The sequence below is a fragment of the Heterodontus francisci genome, chromosome 4, assembly GCF_036365525.1.
Source record: "Heterodontus francisci isolate sHetFra1 chromosome 4, sHetFra1.hap1, whole genome shotgun sequence".
Classification (NCBI taxonomy): Eukaryota; Metazoa; Chordata; class Chondrichthyes; order Heterodontiformes; family Heterodontidae; genus Heterodontus; species Heterodontus francisci.
The window spans coordinates 47,231,166-47,252,682 of NC_090374.1; the positions used below are offsets into that span (position 1 = coordinate 47,231,166).

Below are 21,517 nucleotides of genomic sequence, written 5' to 3' on the forward strand. Positions count from 1 at the left end.
GAGGGGACAGAGTAACCACTGCTTTTAACAGATATTGAGATTCTAGTTTCAAACATCACTAAAAATATTGTTCATTTTTTTATAGTATATTTGCGCTGCTCCTCCCCCTACTGTTCTCCTCTCCCTTGCTTTGAGATGCTGCTCTGGAGGAGCCAGCAGCCCTCCTGTAACCTGACCAAGAGATTAGTCTTCAGTGGAGAAGTGAGTGCCAACAGGCTGTATTACAGTAAAGTTCAATCTGGCATTGTGATCAGGAGCTAAAACCTCATCTTTTTTGTCTTTATACCCACGCTTCCCTTTAATACTGTGCCTAGAGACACTGGAGCAATGTGTAGCACATCTATTGTTCCCTTATCAATGTATCCAAAGTGTATGGATTCCATGCTGACCCCACCAACCTTTATCATTTAAAAATGATTTTGGTTTTTGCTTCTCTCTCTGTCGTTTGGTCTGATAGCGCGTTGCAACAGTTGAGTGTTGCCTGCTGACCTGCTTCCAGGTGTCTGCTGTTCAAGTAGCTGTTGGAAGGGGCACAAATTTAATATGCGAGGGGGTGGGTGACATGTATATGGACTGTTTTATCCTCTGCGCAGAACTAGCATGTCTTATCTATACGGAGTGGGACTTTCTTATCTGGTTGAATATTTTAATCGACCTTCAAAATGAAATCTTAAATTGTGAAGGGGTTTGATAGGGATGTAGAAAAGATGTTTCCACTTGTGGGGGAGTCCAAAGCCAGGGGCCACAGTCACGAATAACTCCAATAAGTAATTCAGCAGAAACTTCTTTACTAGGGAATGGTTAGAATGTGGTATTCGCTACCACAAGGAATAGTTAAGGTGAATAACATAGATGCATTTAAGGGGAAGCTGGTTAAGCACATGAGGGAGAAAGGAATAGAAGGATTAGGTGATAGGGTTAGATGAAGTAGGCTGAGAGGAGGCTCCTGTGGTGCATAAATGTTGGCATAGACAAGCTGGGCTGAATGGCCTGTTTGTGTTGTAAATTCTATACCTTTGACCTCAGGTCTCATTCCTAACACTTCTGTAATTTATTTATTTTTTTTATTTAGAGATACAGCACTGAAACAGGCCCTTCAGCCCACCGAGTCTGTGCCGACTATCAACCACCCATTTATACTAACCCTACACAAATCGCATATTCCTACCACATCCCCACCTGTCTCTATCTTCCCCTACCACCTACCTATACTAGGGGCAATTTATATAATGGCCAATTTACCTATCAACCTGCAAGTCTTTGGCATGTGGGAGGAAACCGGAGCACCCGGAGGAAACCCACGCAGACACAGGGAGAACTTGCAAACTCCACACAGGCAGTACCCAGAATTGAACCCGGGTCGCTGGAGCTGTGAGGCTGCGGTGCTAACCACTGCGCCACTGTGCTGCCCTAAATGTTGACAGCTGTGTTGCCATCAGCCTCCCCTGCCTGCCTACCTAACTGAGAATGTGTGAGAGGCTATGCGTAAACCCATACTCAGTCACTCTGTGGCACAGATGCATGCCTCGTCTTCTGTTGGATTTGGCAGGTTGCTTTAACTTGCTGGGGTTGCAATGTGACCAGCCACTTATCTGTCAAGCTAGTATTGGTTATGAAGTACTTGCAGTCTCCTTTTGGAATGTTGATCTCCAGCTGAACAAGGAAGGTACAGTGTCCAATGAGTAACAATGTAAACACTAACACCACTGGGGCCAACCTAGTGCATCCAGTTACTTACTTAAATAAAGCTAGATTGATGGCAGTGAACATTTCGAGTGATCGTATGTGGAAAGGTCAGTAAATAGAGTAAACGCTTTAGCCATCCAGTGCCCTAATATTCCATAAAGTGATTTCACCTAGAAAGCCATTCCCATGTTGTAACATTTCTCTGCACAATACCTTACAGCTATACTTCACCATAATATAATTTCGGCAGACTTATGGAATTCATTGACCAGTTATGTCAAAATAAAACTTAACTTTATTTCAGGATATTCTTAGCTTGTGAGTATTTCACCAGTGAACCTAAAATCAATAGTTGTAAACTACTGGGCAGACGGGGCAATTTCCATTGGCAGTTAGTTGGCAACAAAGTTTCAGATATTGTTTGGTTCAGATCTGCTACCATATTGATGCTGGTGGTTTAAAATGAACAGTGACTCTTGGAAAAGCCACAGAATGACTTGAAGTGGCAAGGGGAAGATGATAATTTAACAATAAAAATAAAATAAATGACCTTACAATATTTACCACACAAATGTCACACGTTGGAAGTCTTCACCACAGTAACCATTCAGGAAATGTAAGTTTCTCACATTTCCATTGATGCAACCCAGAGCTTGTAAAATAGAAAATTGTCTTTTGATAACCACCCCCATCTTCTCAAAAGAAAAGGTCACACTGTGTGATACAAGAGGTGAACAACTCTGTACACCTGTTCATTCTTCAGGCCTGATTTTAACTCTGGAAATGAATGGGATTTGAGTGAGTTAAAATCGGGCCCGAATTTGAGACCAAATGGTCATCAGGAAAAGACTTTAACTTATTGACCTGGTTTTAAGGCCCAGATTCCTTCTTGACGGTTCAAAACAAAACTGCATTTTCAGTCCAAGATTCGGCCGGCACAGTCACGATGGGCCGAAGGGCCTGTTTCTGTGCTGTATAACTCTAAATAATATGCTTCAATTCCTGAGTACTTGGGGATGAATTACATGAATTTCCCATTTTAAATAAATCTTGTGATGCAGAATCAGGCATCTCCATTTAAATCTGTGGTCAGACTTCAGAAGTGACTGCTCATTGCTCACTGAAAGTGGATCTCAGGGGACCTTTGCATCTGTTGTTCTTGTGTTTACACTAGTTTATTAGCTCTTTATTGTTAAAAGACTGGCTTTTAATCAGATTCTCTCATCATTGACCTTTTTTTCAGAAATTAATGCCTTGAGAACTAAGTCTGGTCTCTGAAATAAAAACAGAAAGTGCTGGAATTACTCAGCAGGACTGGCAGCATCTGTGGAGAGAGAAGCAGAGTTAATGTTTCAGGTCTGTGACCTTTCCTCAGAACTAGTAAAGGTTAGAAATGTAATCGATTCTCAGCAAGTGAAGCGGGGGTGGGGGGGAGGAAGAGAACAAAAGGGAAGGTGTGTCATAGAGCAAAGGGCAGGAGAGATTAACTGACAAGGAAGTCATGGGACAAAGGCCAAGGGAGTGTGATAACGGTATGGTGAAAGACAAAGCATTAGTGCAGAGAGTATGTTAATGACAGAATAATGAACAGCTCTGTCCAAATCAAAAGCACAAACATGAAAAACCAAGTTTAAGGCAAGCGCATGGTTAAAAAGAAATAATAATATAAAAGGCCAGTCATGCTCTGAAATTATTGAACTCAATGTTGAGTCCGGAAGGCTGTAGAGTACCTAATTGGAAAATGAGGTGCTGTTACTCGAGCTTGTGTGGATGTTCACTGTAGCAGGCCAAGGACAGAAATGTGGGCATGGGAGCAGGGTAGTGAATTGAAATTGTAAGCAACCAGAAGCTCGGGGTCATGCTTGCAGACTGAGCAGAGGTGTTCCACAAAGCGGTCACCCAATCTGCATTTGGTCTCCCCAATATAGAGGAGACCGCCTCTTGTGGCCTCTTTGTGCATCCATAGGTACTGACTTCTTATCCGACCTGTTAACCTTCGTTCTTTATTCAGAAGGGGTAGGCTCAGTGTATGAAGCAAGAGATTGTTTGTTTGAAAGGGAAGTTTGATTCCCAGACTTATCTCCTTCTTTGGGGTTGTGTATACTGGACCTATTGTACAGTGCTGCTCTATTCTCTCACATCCTATCTCTATGTCGCTGGAGAATCTGCCCTGAGTGAGGAATCAAATGGCTTGCTCATGCACACAGCATGAAATTTATTTCTAATGAAAACACCTTTCTTGTCAATGAAGCCATGGTTTATATAGTTTTAAGGCTTGGACACCTTTTGTTCCTAATGTCCTGTGGGTCATCCATTCCCCACGTGCTCAATGAAGGCAACTTTTTGCCTTATAGTGGCTACTCCATTCCCAGACTCAGAGATGCTCTGATCTGTAACCATACACGGGGAACAATATTTGCTATGACGTGAGCACTTACTGCCAGACCATGCTAAAAGTAACACACATGTTGCTCACATATGTTACCTCCCCTGTCAGCACTCCGAAGGGATCATTCCCTCTGCGACACACTGGTCCACTCCTCCATTACCCCCGACACCTCTTGCCCTACCCACGGCACATTCCCATGCAGGTGTAATACCTGTCCTTTTACCTCCTCTCTCCTCACTATCCAAGGCCCCAAACACTCCTTTCAGGTGAAGCAGCGATTTACTTGTATTTCATTCAATTTTGTATACTATATTCGCAGCTCACAATGTGGTCTCCTCTACACTGGAGAGTCCAAACGTAGATTGCGTGACCACTTTGCAGAACACCTCCGCTCAGTCCGAAAGCATGATCCCGAGCTTCCGGTTGCTTTCCATTTCAACACACACACCCTGCTCTCATGCCAACATTTCTGTCCTTGTTCTGCTGCAGTGTACATCAATGCAAGCTCGAGGAACAGCATCTCATTTTCCATTTAGACACTCTACAGCCTGGCGGACTGAACATTAAGTTCAATAATTTCAGAGCATGACTGGCCCCTTTTTTATTATTTTATTTTATTTTATTTTGTTTTATCATTTTTTTTACCATGTGCCTGCCTTAAACTGGGTTTTTCATGCTTGTGCTTTTGGCTAGGGCTGTTCATTATTCTGTCATTAACACTCTCTCTGCACGAATGCTTTGCCTTTCACCACATCATTAGCACACTCTCTTTGCCTTTGTCCCATGACCTCCTTGTCAGTCAATCTCTCTTGCCCTCTGTCCTATCCTTTCCTTTAGTGCTCTTTCCGCCCTGCACTTTACTTGCTTAAAAGGGTCACTGACTTGAAACGTTAACTCTGCTTCTCTCTCCACAGATGCTGCCAGACCTGCTGAGTATTTCCAGCACTTTTTTTATTACAAATGTTATAATGTTTGACTCAGGTTAACACATTTATGGCTGTCGGCCATACTGGACAACCTTCAACAATAATGATGAGAAAGAAAGAAAAAAATGCATATTTCCATAGCCACTTAACACATCTCAATAGGCTTCACATAATGAATTACTTTGAATGCTGTCTTTATGTAGACAAACATGGCAAGCACTTTTCCTGCCGCAGCTATGCACAGTCAGCCAAGAGATTGGAATATAATAAGTGCTATGTTATAAAGGTTTGTTCTTCACAAAGACAAAACTGGGGGGGGGTGACTTCATTCATTTCTGATCATACTCCCCAGAGTAGAGTTTGAAACAGAGTGAAATTTTTTATAAAACAAGTACAATAGCTTGTCACTGTAAACATTTTGATATACCACGTATTGTTTCTGGCCTTCCCATTCATAGATTTAAAACAATGCATTGTTCATAAAAATCCTGAACATTGTTTTCTGTACTTTATTGTACTTCCTCCCATATTCCCTCATGAGTTAACCTCATTCTGCACTGTATTTTGGCAGCGGCATGGCCCTACTGTTCACAGGCATCTCCATGAATGTCTTCAGTGATGTTTCTTGATTGACCTGCCAAAGTGATGATTGTGTGTGTGTGTATGTGTGTTTCTGTGCAGCTTAAACTCCTGGTAATCAAAGTTTGGTTAAAACTTTGGTATCCTTTGTGCAACCTCAGTGATGTTAAGACTTCAGAGCAGGCTCCACTGCATTGTTATTGAGTGTTAGGACTCTGGAGTAGCTACCTGTGCATTGCTAGTGGGTGTTAGGGCTTTAATTTCTAAGGCATGTCCTGATATGTAACAGTTATGTTTTCAGTATTTGTCAGTAAATTTTCTTTTATTCATTCATGGGATGTGGGCGTCGCTGCCTATGCCTATCCCTTAATTGCCCTTGAGAAGGTGGTGGTGAGCTGCCTTCCTGAATCGCTGCAGTCCATGTGGGGTAGGTACACCCACAGTGCTGTTAGGAAGGGAGTTCCAGGACTTTGACCCAGCGACAGTGAAGGAAGGGCGATATAGTTCCAAGTCAGGATGGTGTGTGGTTTGGAGGGGAACTTGCAGGTGGTGGTGTTCCCATGCATTTGTCCTTCAAGGTGGGAGAGGTCGCAGGTTTGGAAGGTGCTGTCCAAGAAGCCTTGGTGCGTTGCTGCAGTGCATCTTGTAGATGGTGCATACTGCTACCACTATGCGTCGGTGGTGAAGGGAGTGAATGTTTGTGGATGGGCTGCGAATCAAGTGGGCTGTTTTGTCCTGAATGGCCTCGAGCTTTTTGAGTGTTGTTGGAGCTGCACCCATCCAGGCAAGTGGAGAGTATTCCATCACACTCTTGACTTATGCCTTGTAGATGGTGGACAGGCTTTGGGGAAACAGGAAATGGGTTACTCACTGGAGGATTCCTAGCCTCTGACCTGCTCTTGTAGCCACAGCATTTATGTGGCTGGTCCAGTTCAGTTTCTGGTTATTGGTAACCCCCAGGATGTTGATAGTGGGGGATTCAGCGATCTTAATGCCTTTGAATATCAAGGGGAGATGGTTAGATTCTCTCTTGTTTGAGATAGTCATTGCCTGGCACTTGTGTGGTCAAAATGTTACTGGCCATCTATCAACCCAAGCCTGGATATTGTCCAGGTCTTGTTGCATTTCTACACGACTGCTTCAGTATCTGAGGAGTCACGAATGGTGCTGAACATTGTGCAATCATCAGCGAACACCCCCACTTCTGACCTTATGACTGAAGGAAGGTCATTGATGAAGCAGCTGAAGATGGTTGGGCCTAGGACACTATCCTGAGGAACTCCTGCAGCAATGTCCTGGGACTGAGATGATTTACCTCCAACAGCCACAACCATCTTCCTTTGTGCTAGATACGACTCCAACCAGCAGAGAGTTTCCCCCTGCTTCCCATTCACTCCAAGGAGCTCGGGCTCCTTGATACCATACTTGGTCAAATGCTCCCTTGATGTGAAGGGCAGTCACTCTCATCTCACCTTTTGAGTTCAGCTCTTTGTGCATTTTTAAACCAAGGCTGCAATGAGGTCAGGAGCTGAGTGGCCCTGGCGGAACCCAAACTGAGCGTCACTGAGCAAGTTATTGCTAAGCAAGTGCTGCTTGATAGAACTGTCGACAACATCTTCTATCACTTTACTGATGATCACGAATAGACTGATGGGGCGGTAATTGGCCAGGTTGGATTTGTCCTGCTTTTTGTGTACAGGACATACCTGTTTTCCACATTGCCGGGTAGATGCCAGTGTTGTAGCTGCACTGGAACAGGTTGGCTGGATATGCGGCAAGGTCTGGAGCAAAAGTCTTCAATACTATTGCCGGAATGTTGTTAGGACCCATAGCCTTTTCAGTATCCAATGCCTTCAGTCTTTTCTTGATATCATGCAGAGTGAATCGAATTGGCTGAAGACTGGCATCTGTGATGCTGGGGACTTAAGGAGGAGGCCATTATGGATCATCCACTCAGCACTTCTGACTGAAGATTGTTGCAAATGCTTCAGCCTGAGCTTTTGCACTGATGTGCTGGTCTCCCCCATCATTGAGAATGGGGATATTTGTGGAGCCACCTCCTCCAGTTAGTTGTTTAATTGTCCACCACCATTCATGACTGGATGTGGCAGGACAGCAGAACTTAGATCTGATCTGTTGGTTATGGGATCACTTAGCTCTGTCTATCTCATGCTGCTTATGCTTGTTGGCACGCAAGTAGTCCTGGGTTACAGCTTCACCAGGTTGACACCTCATTTTGAGGTATGCCTGGTGCTGCTCCTGGCATGCAGTCCTGCACTCTTCATTGAACTAGGGTTGAACCTCCGGCTTGATGATGATGGTAGATTGGGGGATATGCCGGGCCATGAGGTTACAGATTGTGGTTGAGTACAATTCTGTTGCTGCTGATGGCCCACAGCACCTTGCAGATACCCAGTTTTGCTTTCCTCGACCTGTTCGAAATCTATCCCATTTAACACGGTGGTAGGGTCACACAATACGATGGAGGGTATCCTCAGTGTGAAGACGGGACTTTGTCTCAACAAGGGGTGTTCAGTGGCCACTCCTACCAATACTGTAAATTAATTACTGTAATTTAAAAAGCTACCAAAAATTAAATGTTGAATACATTTTATTTGCAGGAAATTTTAGTTTTGTTTTTATGTCAGATATGAATACTTCAAAGAATACTACTTCACAGTGCCAAGGGTCTGGAGTAGATATAGAATCAATTTAATTTGTTTGGATACTTTAATCATTTGGGACTGAAATGGAACAGCATTTTAATTTTGGCGCTGACCCTAAACTTTGACCTGTTTGAGGTAGGATTTTTTGATTTACTCCTGTAGATTATTTCCAGCATTCTGGATGCAACCCAGTGATAAGCATTCATCAAATGCGTTTGGCATTTGATACCGACAGTTCTCCAGTTGCAGGCTGTGTTCGTTCAGTCCCTGGTTGACATGGCCTGCATTTCAAGTTGCTCTTGTGGCACGGCGCCAACAACTCAGGAGTAGTCACAGAGTTAAAATATTTCCAAAGATTTTCTTGGGCTTAGCTTTAGTGTATTAAATGTACAAAGAACAAAGAACAGTATAGCACAGGAACAGGCCATTCGGCCCTCCAAGCCTGCGCCGATCTTGATGCCTGCCTAAACTAAAACCTTCTGCACTTCCGGGGTCCGTATCCCTCTATTCCCATCCTATTCATGTATTTGTCAAGATGCCTCTTAAACGTCACTATCGTACCTGCTTCCACCACCTCTCCCGGCAGCAAGTTCCAGGCACTCACCACCCTCTGTGTAAAGAACTTGCCTCACACATCCCCTCTAAACTTTGCCCCTATCACCTTAAACCTATGTCCCCTAGTAACTGACTCTTCCACCCTGGGAAAAAGCTTCTGACGATCCACTCTGTCCATGCCACTCATAACTTTGTAAACCTCTATCATGTCGTCCCTCCACCTCCGTCGTTCCAGTGAAAACAATCCGAGTTTATCCAACCACTCCTCATAGCTAATGCCCTCCAGACCAGGCAACATCCTGGTAAACCTCTTCTGTACCCTCTCCAAAGCCTCCACGTCCTTCTGGTAGTGTGGCGACCAGAATTGCATGCAATATTCTAAGTGTGGCCTAACTAAAGTTCTGTACGGCTGCAGCATGACTTGCCAATTTTTATACTCTATGCCCCGACCGATGAAGGCAAGCATGCCGTATGCCTTCTTGACTACCTTATCCACCTGCGTTGCCACTTTCAGTGACCTGTGGACCTGTACGCCCAGATCTCTCTGCCTGTCAATACTCCTAAGGGTTCTGCCATTTACTGTATACTTCCCACCTGCATTAGACCTTCCAAAATGCATTACCTCACATTTGTCCGGATTAAACTCCATCTGCCATTTCTCAGCCCAAGTCTCCAACCAATCTATATCCTGCTGTATCTTCTGACAACCCTCATCATTATCTGCAACTCTTCCAACCTTTGTGTCGTCCGCAAACTTACTAATCAGACCAGCTACATTTTCCTCCTAATCATTGATATATACTACAAAGAGCAAAGGTCCCAGCACTGATCCCTGTGGAACACCACTAGTCACATCCCTCCATTCAGAAAAGCACCCTTCCACTGCTATGCTCTGTCTTCTATGACAGAGCCAGTTCTGTATCCATCTTGCCAGCTCACCTCTGATCCCGTGTGACTTCACCTTTTGTACCAGTCTGCCATGCGGGACCTTGTCAAAGGCTTTACTGACGTCCATATAGACAACATCCACCGCCCTTCCTTCATCAATCATCTTCGTCACTTCCTCAAAAAACTGAATCAAATTAGTGAGACATGACCTCCCCTTCACAAAATCATGCTGCCTCTCGCTAATAAGTTCGTTTGTTTCCAAATGGGAGTAAATCCTGTCCCGAAGAATCCTCTCTAATAATTTCCTTACCACTGACGTAAGGCTAACCGGCCTATAATTTCCTGGATGATCCTTGCTACTCTTCTTAAACAAAGGAACAACATTGGCTATTCTCCAGTCCTCTGGGACCTCACCTGTAGTCAATGAGGATGCAAAGATTTCTGTCAAGGCCCCAGCAATGTCCTCCCTTGCCTCCCTCTGGGGTAGATCCCATCAGGCCCTGGGGACTTATCTACCTTAATGCTTTGCAAGACACCCAACACCTCCTCCTTTTTGATAATGAGATGACTGAGACTATCTGCACTCCCTTCCCTTGGCTCATCATCCTCCAAGTCCTTCTCTTTGGTGAATACTAATGCAAAGTACTCATTCAGTACCTTGCCCATTTCCTCTGGCTCCACACATAGATTCCCTTCTCTGTCCTTGAGTGGGCCAACCCTTTCCCTGATAACCCTCTTGCTCTTTATATACATATAAAAAGCCTTGGGATTTTCCTTAATCCTGTTTGTCGATGACTTTTCATGACCCCTTTTAGGCCTCCTAACTCCTTGCTTGAGTTCCTTCCTACTGTCTTTATATTCCTCAAGGGATTCGTCTGTTCCTAGCCTTCCAGCCCTTACGAATGCTTCATTTTTCTTTTTGACTAGGCTCACAATATCCTGCATTATCCAAGGTTCCCGAAACTTGCCAAACCTATCCTTCTTCCTCACAGGAACATGCCGGTCCTGGATTCTAATCAACTGACGTTTGAAAGACTCCCACATGTCAGATGTTGATTTACCCTCAAACAGCCGCCCCCAATCTAAATTCTTCAGTTCCTGCCTAATATTGTTATAATTAGCCTTCCCCCAATTTAGCACCTCCACCCGAGGACTACTCTTATCCTTATCCACAAGTACCTTAAAACTTATGGAATTATGGTCACTGTTCCCGAAATGCTCCCCTACTGAAACTTCGACCAGCTGGCCGGGCTCATTTTTTCGGGAGCAGCGTGTGAGCGAGTGAGCAGCTGGGAAAGTCCGTTTGAAAGTAAATTTAATTTCCTTTTGTTTTTCGGCGGAGGCCAGGAGGCTGCTGGGTAAGTAAAACACTATATATTTGGGCGGTTTAAAATAACTTTCCTTTCAGTGCAGCAGCTTTTTCGGGAGCAGCGTGTGAGCGAGTGAGCAGCTGGGAAAGTCCGTTTGAAAGTAAATTTAATTTCCTTTTGTTTTTCGGCGGAGGCCAGGGGACTGCTGGGTAAGTAAAACACTATATATTTGGGCGGTTTAAAATAACTTTCCTTTCAGTGCAGCAGCTTTTTCGGGAGCAGCGTGTGAGCGAGTGAGCAGCTGGGAAAGTCCGTTTGAAAGTAAATTTAATTTCCTTTTGTTTTTCGGCGGAGGCCAGGGGGCTGCTGGGTAAGTAAAACACTATATATTTGGGCGGTTTCTGAACCCGAGGCACCACACTTGTCGTGTCTCCCACCCGCCCTCCTCCTCTAACCAAAAAAAAAAGGACTCGGTGGGGTGTTTATAAGGTAAGGCTTTTTCGATTTCTCTGGTTTTATTGTGATTGGTAAAAACTTTTCGTTCCTTTTTCATTTAACTAAGTTTAAACTTAAGATTAAAAATGGCAGGAGATCTCAGACCCGCATCATGCTCCTCTTGCTCAATGTGGGAGCTCAGGGACATGGCTGATGACCCTGACTCCTTCACGTGCAGGAAGTGTGTCCAGCTGCAGCTCTTGTTAGACCGCATGACGGCTCTCGAGCTGCGGATGGACTCACTTTGGAGCATGCGCGATGCTGAGGAGGTCGTGGATAGCACGTTTAGTGAATTGGTCACACCGCAGATTAGGATTGCTGAGGGAGAAAGGGAATGGGTGACCAAAAGGCAGAGAAAGAGCAGGAAGGCAGCGCAGGAGTCCCCTGCGGTCATCTCCCTCCAAAACAAGTATACCGTTTTGGATACTGTTGAGGGAGATGGCTCACCAGGGGAAGGCAGCAGTAGCCAGGTCCATGGCACCGTGGCTGGCTCTGCTGTTCCGAAGGGCGGGAAAAAGAGTGGAAGGGCTATAGTCGTAGGGGATTCGATTGTAAGGGGAGTAGATAGGCGGTTCTGTGGTCGAAAACGAGGCTCCAGAATGGTATGTTGCCTGCCAGGTGCACGGGTCAGGGACGTCTCAGATCGGCTGCAGAACATTCTAAAGGGGGAGGGTGAACAGCCAGTTGTCATTGTGCACATAGGCACTAATGATATAGGTAAAAAACGGGATGAGGTCCTACATGCAGAGTTTAGGGAGTTCGGAGCCAAGTTAAAAAGTAGGACCTCAAAGGTAGTAATCTCAGGATTACTACCAGTGCCACGTGATAGTCAGAGTAAAAATGAAAGAATAGTCAGGATGAATGCGTGGCTTGAGAGATGGTGCAGGAAGGAGGGGTTCAGATTTTTGGGACATTGGGACCGGTTCTGGGGGAGGTGGGACTATTACAAATTGGACGGTCTACACCTGGGCCGGACTGGAACCAATGTCCTTGGAGGTGCTTTTGCTAACGCTGTTGGGGAGGGTTTAAACTAATGTGGCAGGGGGATGGGAACCAATTGAGGTCAGTTGACAGTAAGGAGGTAGTAACAAAAGCCTGTAAGGAACTAGATAATGAAGTCAGTGTGACTAAGGGGAAGAGCAGGCAGGGAGCAGATGATGAATATAAAGGGACTGGTGGTCTGAGGTGCATTTGTTTTAATGCAAGAAGTGTAGTAGGTAAGGCAGATGAACTTAGGGCTTGGATTAGTACCTGGGAGTATGATGTTATTGCTATTACTGAGACTTGGTTGAGGGAAGGGCATGATTGGCAACTAAATATCCCAGGATATCGATGCTTCAGGCGGGATAGAGAGGGAGGTAAAAGGGGTGGAGGAGTTGCATTACTGGTCAAAGAGGATATCACAGCTGTGCTGAAGGAGGGCACTATGGAGGACTCGAGCAGTGAGGCAATATGGGCAGAACTCAGAAATAGGAAGGGTGCGGTAACAATGTTGGGGCTGTACTACAGGCCTCCCAACAGCGAGCGTGAGATAGAGGTACAAATATGTAAACAGATTATGGAAAGATGTAGGAGCAACAGGGTGGTGGTGATAGGAGATTTTAATTTTCCCAACATTGACTGGGATTCGCTTAGTGTTCGAGGTCTAGATGGAGCAGAATTTGTAAGGAGCATCCAGGAGGGTTTTCTAGAGCAGTATGTAAATAGTCCAACTCGGGAAGGGGCCATACTGGACCTGGTGTTGGGGAATGAGCCCGGCCAGGTTGTTGAAGTTTCAGTAGGGGACTACTTTGGGAATAGTGATCACAATTCCGTAAGCTTTAAAATACTCATGGACAAAGATGAGAGTGGTCCAAAAGGGAGAGTGCTAAATTGGGGGATGGCCAACTACACCAAAATTCGGCAGGAGCTGGGAAATGTAGATTGGGAGCAGCTGTTTGAAGGTAAATCCACATGTGATATGTGGGAGGCTTTTAAAGAGAGGTTGATTAGCGTGCAGGAGAGACATGTTCCTGTGAAAATGAGGGATAGAAATGGCAAGATTAGGGAACCATGGATGACAGGTGAAATTGTGAGACTAGCTAAGAGGAAAAAGGAAGCATACATAAGGTCTAGGCGGCTGATGAAAGACGAAGCTTTGAAAGAATATCGGGAATGTCGGACCAATCTGAAACGAGGAATTAAGAGGGCTAAAAGGGGTCATGAAATATCTTTAGCAAACAGGGTTAAGGAAAATCCCAAAGCCTTTTATTCATATATAAGGAGCAAGAGGGTAACTAGAGAAAGGATTGGCCCACTAAAGGACAAAGGAGGAATGTTATGCTTGGACTCAGAGAAAATGGGTGAGATTCTAAACGAGTACTTTGCATCGGTATTCACCGAGGAGAGGGACATGACGGATGTTGAGGTTAGGAACAGATGTTTGATTACTCTAGGTCAAGTCGGCATAAGGAGGGAGGAAGTGTTGGGTATTCTAAAGGGCATTAAGGTGGACAAGTCCCCAGGTCCGGATGGGATCTATCCCAGGTTACTGAGGGAAGCGAGAGAGGAAATAGCTGGGGCCTTAACAGATATCTTTGCAGCATCCTTAAACACGGGTGAGGTCCCGGAGGACTGGAGAATTGCTAATGTTGTCCCCTTGTTTAAGAAGGGTAGCAGGGATAATCCAGGTAATTATAGACCGGTGAGCCTGACGTCAGTGGTAGGGAAGCTGCTGGAGAAGATACTGAGGGATAGGATCTATTCCCATTTGGAAGAAAATGGGCTTATCAGTGATAGGCAACATGGTTTTGTGCAGGGAAGGTCATGTCTTACCAACTTAATAGAATTCTTTGAGGAAGTGACAAAGTTGATTGATGAGGGAAGGGCTGTCGATGTCATATACATGGACTTCAGTAAGGCGTTTGATAAGGTTCCCCATGGCAGGCTGATGGAGAAAGTGAAGGCGCTTGGGGTCCAAGGTGTACTAGCTAGATGGATAAAGAACTGGCTGGGCAACAGGAGACAGAGAGTAGCAGTAGAAGGGAGTTTCTCAAAATGGAGACGTGTGACCAGTGGTGTTCCACAGGGATCCGTGCTGGGACCACTGTTGTTTGTGATATACATTAATGATTTGGAGGAAAGTATAGGTGGACTGATTAGCAAATTTGCAGACGACACTAAATTGGTGGAGTAGCAGATAGTGAAGGGGACTGTCAGAGAATACAGCAGAATATAGATAGATTGGAGAGTTGGGCAGAGAAATGGCAGATGGAGTTCAATCAGGGCAAATGCGAGGTGATGCATTTTGGAAGATCCAATTCAAGAGTGAACTATACAGTAAATGGAAAAGTCCTGGGGAAAATTGATGTCCAGAGAGATTTGGGTGTTCAGGTCCACTGTTCCCTGAAGGTGGCAACGCAGGTAAATAGAGTGGTCAAGAAGGCATACGGCATGCTTTCCTTCATCGGACGGGGCATTGAGTACAAGAGTTGGCAGGTCATGTTACAGTTGTATAGGACTTTGGTTCGGCCACATTTGGAATACTGCGTACAGTTCTGGTCGCCACATTATCAAAAGGATGTGGATGCTTTGGAGAGGGTGCAGAGGAGGTTCACCAGGATGTTGCCTGGTATGGAGGGCGCTAGCTATGAAGAGAGGTTGAGCAGATTAGGATTATTTTCATTAGAAAGACGGAGGTTGAGGGGGGACCTGATTGAGGTGTACAAAATCATGAGAGGTATAGACAGGGTGAATAGCAAGAGGCTTTTTCCCAGAGTGGGGGTTTCAATTACTAGAGGACACGAGTTCAAAGTGAAAGGGGAAAAGTTTAGGGGGGATATGCGTGGAAAGTTCTTTACGCAGAGGGTGGTGGGCACCTGGAACGCATTGCCAGCGGAGGTGGTAGATGCGGGCACGATGGAGTCTTTTAAGATGTATCTAGACAGATACATGAATGGGCAGGAAGAAAAGAGATACAGAACCTTAGAAAATAGGCGACATGTTTAGAGAGAGGATCTGGATCGGCGCAGGCTTGGAGGGCCGAAGGGCCTGTTCCTGTGCTGTAATTATCTTTGTTCTTTGTTCTTTGTTCTTTGTTTTTTGTTATTCCCCAATACCAGGTCCAGTATGGCCCCATCCCTAGTTGGACTATCTACATATTGTTTCAAGAAGCCCTCCTAGATGCTCCTTACAAATTCTGCCCCATCCAAGCCCCTAGCACTAAGTGAGTCCCAGTCAATATCGGGGAAGTTAAAATCACCCACTACTATAACCCTGTTACCTTTACATCTTTCCAAAATCTGTCTACATATCTGCTCCTCTACCTCCCGCTGGTTGTTGGGAGGCCTGTAGAAAACCTCTAACATCATGACTGCACCCTTCCTATTCCGGAGCTCCACCCATATTGCCTCGCTGCATGACCCCTCCGAGGTGTCCTCCCACAGTACAGCTGTGATATTTTCCTTAACCAGTAATGCAATTCCCCCACCCCTTTTACATCCCCCTCTATCCCGCCTGAAGCTTCTAAATCCTGGAACATTTAGCTGCCAATCCTGTCCTTCCCTCAACCAAGTCTCTGTAATAGCAACAGCATCATAGAGCTTGGATTAGTACTTGGAACTAAGTTCATCTGCCTTACCTGCTATACTTCTCGCATTGAAACAAATGCACTTCAGACCACCAGTCCACAGTGGGTTGAGTCTTGTCCACGTTGGCAGTTTTTTCCTCAGCCTAATGTAAATGCTATCCAGTGTTCTGGCAGCCATGTCAGGCCATCTAAGGATGTATACTGAGTCCTTTCAGGGAGAATAAAACCTGGAGTCCTGTCCTGCTGAAATCACCTTGGGCTGCATGTAGAGTTAGAGAGAGAGGCACACTGAGGAGAACGTTCTGAGCTGTGTCGTTTGAAAGGCAGTTCAAGAGTGATGTGAAGAAACTTCTTCGCACAAAGGGTAGTGGAAATCGGGAATTCATCTCACCCCTCTCCCCAAAGCTGTTGCGGCTAGGTCAATTGAAAATTTGATACGTTTTTGTTAAGCAAATGTATACAGGGTTACGGAGAAGGCAGCTCGATGGAGTTAAGATACAGATCGGCCATAACTAATTGAATGGTGGAATAGGTTTGAAGGGCTGAATGGCCTACTTCTGTTCCTAAGTACCTATGACAGCTGTCAAGGGTGATGAAAGTAACGAATTTGGGATGAAACCAGCAGAGGAAAGAGAATTTGATAGGAGTTTTAAGACACTTCCTTATAGGTTGGACATCCCTCTTCCAAAGCATAGTTATAGCTTCTAATCACAATGGGGAATACAGAAAGCCTTGTGCTGAAGCCTTTTTCACCACTGTCACTAACACAGATCAAGATACTCACTGCTGCCTGTTCAGCTACTGAGAAGGTCACACAATAACTCATAAGCATTTGCTTTCAGAACCTTTGAATTGTCCTGACAGCTTGCAGACCTTTGTTGTTCTGACAGATTGCATTCTTTCTTTATCCCAACAGCTGGCACCTTATCTTTAACCCGACAGCTCCCAGTCATGCCCTCTGCTGACAGCTTCCAGGCATTCTGTGTGCTTTCATCCCTGAACCTGGCATGACCTGTATGTCAGAAATTTGCAAATGTACCTCATCTATCCCATTTGGTTTCGGTGCGTGATTTAGATCTCTTTGCCCTCTTGCCTGTAAAAACTCAACCCGAAAGGTTTCATTGAAAAATTTGTGGGTGAGAAAAGCCAAAGTAATCCATTAAAGTGGTATGAATTCCTAGTTTATTAATAATGGTACATTTTTCTTGGATGCTATGTAGTAAACAAGCTACTAAAAGTGTTGATAATAATTGCTGCAAACTCCATGTGTTCCTTAATTGGCCTGTTGTTCTATGTATTGCATAGTCATTTGCAAGCCTGTTCTCTCCAATCTATACTTTTGGGATTAGGTCGAAAGGGAGGTTTTGCTGTAAAACACTGGCTTTTATTAAAGAGTTGTTTAGTGAGGAGTAAATGAAGTGTCTGCAGTGTTGGAATACAATGTCAAATTGTATTCAACTTTCAAAAAATGCCATGGAGGGTAGTGGAAAACTCCCCCAAAAGGCTGTCGTTGCTATGTCAGTTGAAATTTTCAAGTCTGAGATTGATGGATTTTGTTGAGTGAAGGAAGGTAAAACATGTTGAGGTACACACCATGTTCCAATGGAATGGTAGAATAAGCTCAAATAGGCATATGATCTTGGTCTGTTCCCACATACCTTTTGCAGTAGTAAAACACAGCAAATGTAATCAAGACCACTCCATGTGTGTTTCCGTAATTTAATGCATCTAACCCACTTATGACTGAACATCAAAGCATTTCCTAGCTGCTTTTAGAAATGAGCAAGCAAGATAGAATTTAAAATGAAGTAGGCTAACGAGAAATGATTAGGAAGAAGCAGAAATAAAGAGCTTCCATTTATATAGTGTATTTATTGTCCCAGATTACTTCACAGAAAGCCTTAGATTACAGGACGATATAGATGGGCTGGTAAGAGGGGCAGAGCAGTGGCAAATGGAATTTAATCCTGAGAAGTGTGAGATGATGCATTTTGGGAGGACTAACAAGGCAAGGGAATATACAATGGATGGTAGGATCCTAGAAAGTACAGAGGGTCAAAGGGACCTTGGTGTACTTGTCCATAGATCACTGAAAGCAGCAGCACAGGTAGATAAGGTGGTTAGAAAGGCGCATTGGATACTTGCCTTTATTAGCCGAGGCATAGAATATAAGAGCAGGGAAGTTATGATGGAGCTGCATAAAATGCTAGTTAAGCCACAGCTGGAGTACTATGTACAGTTCTGGGCACCACACTGCAGGAAAGATGTGATTGCATTGGAGGGTGAAAGAAGATTCACCAGGATGTTGCTTGGGCTGGAGCATTTCAGCAATGAAGAGAGACTGGACAAGGTAGGGTTGTTTTCCTTAGAGCAGAGAAAGCTGAGGGGGGACTTGATTGAGGTATAAAAAAAATTATGAGGGGCATAGATAGGGTAGATAGGAAGAAACTTTTTCCCTTAGCAGAGGTATCAATAACCAGGGGGCATAGATTTAAGGTAAGAGACAGGAGGTTTCGAGGGGATTTGAGGAAGAACTTTTTCACCCAGAGGGTGGTTGGAATCTGGAACATGCTGCCTGATGGGGTGGTAGAGGCAGGAACCCTCACAACATTTCAGAAGTATTTAGATGAGCATTTGAAACGCCATAGCATACAAGTGCTGGAAAATGGGATTAGAATAGATAGGCTTGATGGCCGGCACGGACATAGTGGGCCGAAGGGCCTGTTTCTGTGCTGTATAAACTCTGTGACTCTAAATTGTTTTCAGGCCTATTTTTGACTGCTGAAGAATCTCAAGTGTTAATGACCCACCAGGGTTGAGGGGGTATTGGGGGGGTGGGGGGATGGTGGGGGAGGGGGCTGCTTGCTAATCTGTGGAGTTTTAACATGGGTGACAGACGGCTTCCAGTTAGGAGGGGTGCAGTGTGGTGGAGGCCGCAGGACAAGGTAGGTCTGTGCCCCCATTGAGGCGAGGAGGTTGAGTCGATCCCGGGGTGGGGGGAGATATCAACCCCAGGGCAAGTGCCTTCATCCAGGGAGTGAGGGGGCAGGGTGCAAGCTGGAGGTGTCCGGGGGTCAATCCCAGAGGCCTGGGGGTGGAGGGTGTGATGGGTTCTGGAGGGTGGGATTGGAGGCCTGGGGGGGAAGGGATCAGAGAGGGTAGGTGCACGATCATGGGGGTGGTTGCCCAGGCAGGCATGCTGGATCCAGCAGGTAGCTAGAAAGGCGCACACGTTCTGGATCCAGCAGTCCTCGCCTGGGATTTGAATAACAATGAAGCTCGCAGTCTCCTATGATATTTAAAGTTCTAACCTGCCTCCTTGGAACAGTTGGTTGTTCACCCACCATTCTGTCTCTACTTAAACTGAAAATGCGCAGGTTTGGGGTGGGATTCAGGCTTTTAAACAATATAACCCACCCTCCCCACATTTCCCACCTGACACAAAACCTTTTTTTTAAGGTTAAAATTTTACAGCTGCAATGAAGTCCAATTTCTAGTCCAAATTCTTTATACAAAACCAGGATATGCAATCCTCCTAGACATGGTGAAGTACCATTATAGCAATTACAGAAGTTAAATGCTTCATAATGTGACCAGAACTGCTTTGTCAGTCACTTTGCGCTGGAATACTGGAGGTCAGACTATATATGAATCAGAAGTCGATGCCTCACAGCAGCTGCGTACTTTCAATGTTGCTGAACGGTTAAAAAGTGGATACGTTCAATGTATTTTTATATTTCCGAGAAAGTATGGTTCCATTTTATTAGTAACAAGGTTAGAATTGTTATACAATTAACTACATGAAAATAAATGCACTTATTCTGATGGGGTCTATTATTTCACTTTAGTCATGTTGGTTTTTTGAACTTTGAAGAATATCCACATGAATAAGCATTGTTGTGGTTTCAGATTTGAAACATGCATTATCATGATTTCTCCCCCTCTAAACTGGGGATTGTCAATATAAGATAGTCACTAATAAATCCATAAGGAGTTTAGGAGAAACGTCTTTACCTAGAAAATAGTTACAATGTGCAACTTGCTAGCACATTGAGGCGTTGAGGTGATTAGCATAGATATATTTATGGGGAAGCTAGATAAGCATGTGAAGGAGAAAGGAATTTAAGGTTATGCTGATAGGGTTAGATGACGGAAGGTGATAGGAGGCTCGTGTGGAGCATAAACACCAACATAGACCATTTGGGCTGAAAGGATGGTTTTTGTGCTGTACTTTCCATATGGTTGTATATAAACCCTGATCTAATTAAATTTAGACAACCTCCTGGCTGTGGGCATAAATCCAGCTTCGGGTTTGTCCCTCCATCTCTTCACAATAAAAACTGATGCAAGATCTGAGTGCGGAGTCGGGATTTAGCTGTGTGAAAAAAATACTTCCACATTTGGATGTCCAACTTATAATATGCTGAAGTAGTTGTGTATAAAATAATGGAAAACTATGTTCGAGGGTTTAGTTTAGTTTAGTGATACAGCACTGAAACAGGCCCTTCGGCCCACCGAGTCTGTGCCGACCATCAACCACCCATTTATACTAATCCTACATTAATTCCATATTCCTACCACATCCCCACCTGTCCCTATATTTCCTTACCACCTACCTATACTAGGGGCAATTTATAATGGCCAATTAACCTATCAACCAGCAAGTCTTTGGCACCTGGGAGGAAACCGGAGTACCCGGAGGAAACCCACGCAGACACAGGGAGAACTTGCAAACTCCACACAGGCAGTACCCAGAATTGAACCCGGGTCGCTGGAGCTGTGAGGCTGCGGTGCTAACCACTGCGCCACTGTGATGCAAAGAAGAATGATTTTTAAAAATTATTTGCAAGGCGAGACTTTCTGCTGTGTCTGTGTTCTGATGACTTATCAGTAATGACTGACTGATTTTGACTGATGCTTTTACTTCAATCCACATGAAATTCACCAGAACCTGACAGCCTGTCACACAATTGAAAGAATCCTTGAACTCCATATCACCAGGGAGGTTGTGCATGGTTTACTGACTGGGATTATCCTGGAATCTTCTATTAATTCTAGAGAACAGTACATGATGCTGAATGTGGATTATCATTTAGTGGATTTGCAGTCGTGATTACAACATCATTAATCTTTAAATGTGAGGCCATCATACATCAAAACATTTGGAGAGCTCTTAACATCCTCATCTGTCATGGCACATACTGCCGCTTTAAAAAAAGGCACACACTGCTGCCACTGTGCGTTGGTGGTGGAGGGAGTGAATGTTTGTAGATGGGGTGCCAATCAAGCGGGCTGCTTTGTTCAGGATGGTGTCAAGCTTCTTGAGTGTAGTTGGAGCTGCACCCATCCAGGCAAGTGGAGAGCATTCCATCACACTCCTGACTTGTGCCTTGTAGATGGTGGACAGGCTTTGGGGAGTCAGGAGGTGAGTTACTCGCCGCAGAATTCCTAGCCTC

At 44.7% G+C, this 21,517-nt stretch overlaps 1 protein-coding gene across 10 annotated transcripts in view; it reads left to right on the plus strand.

Moving 5' to 3' along the window:
• The window catches only part of lhfpl2b (LHFPL tetraspan subfamily member 2b), a 328,744-nt gene that overhangs the window by 121,755 nt on the left and 185,472 nt on the right, over nt 1–21,517 (plus strand). The gene's annotated exons all lie outside the window — the stretch shown is intronic.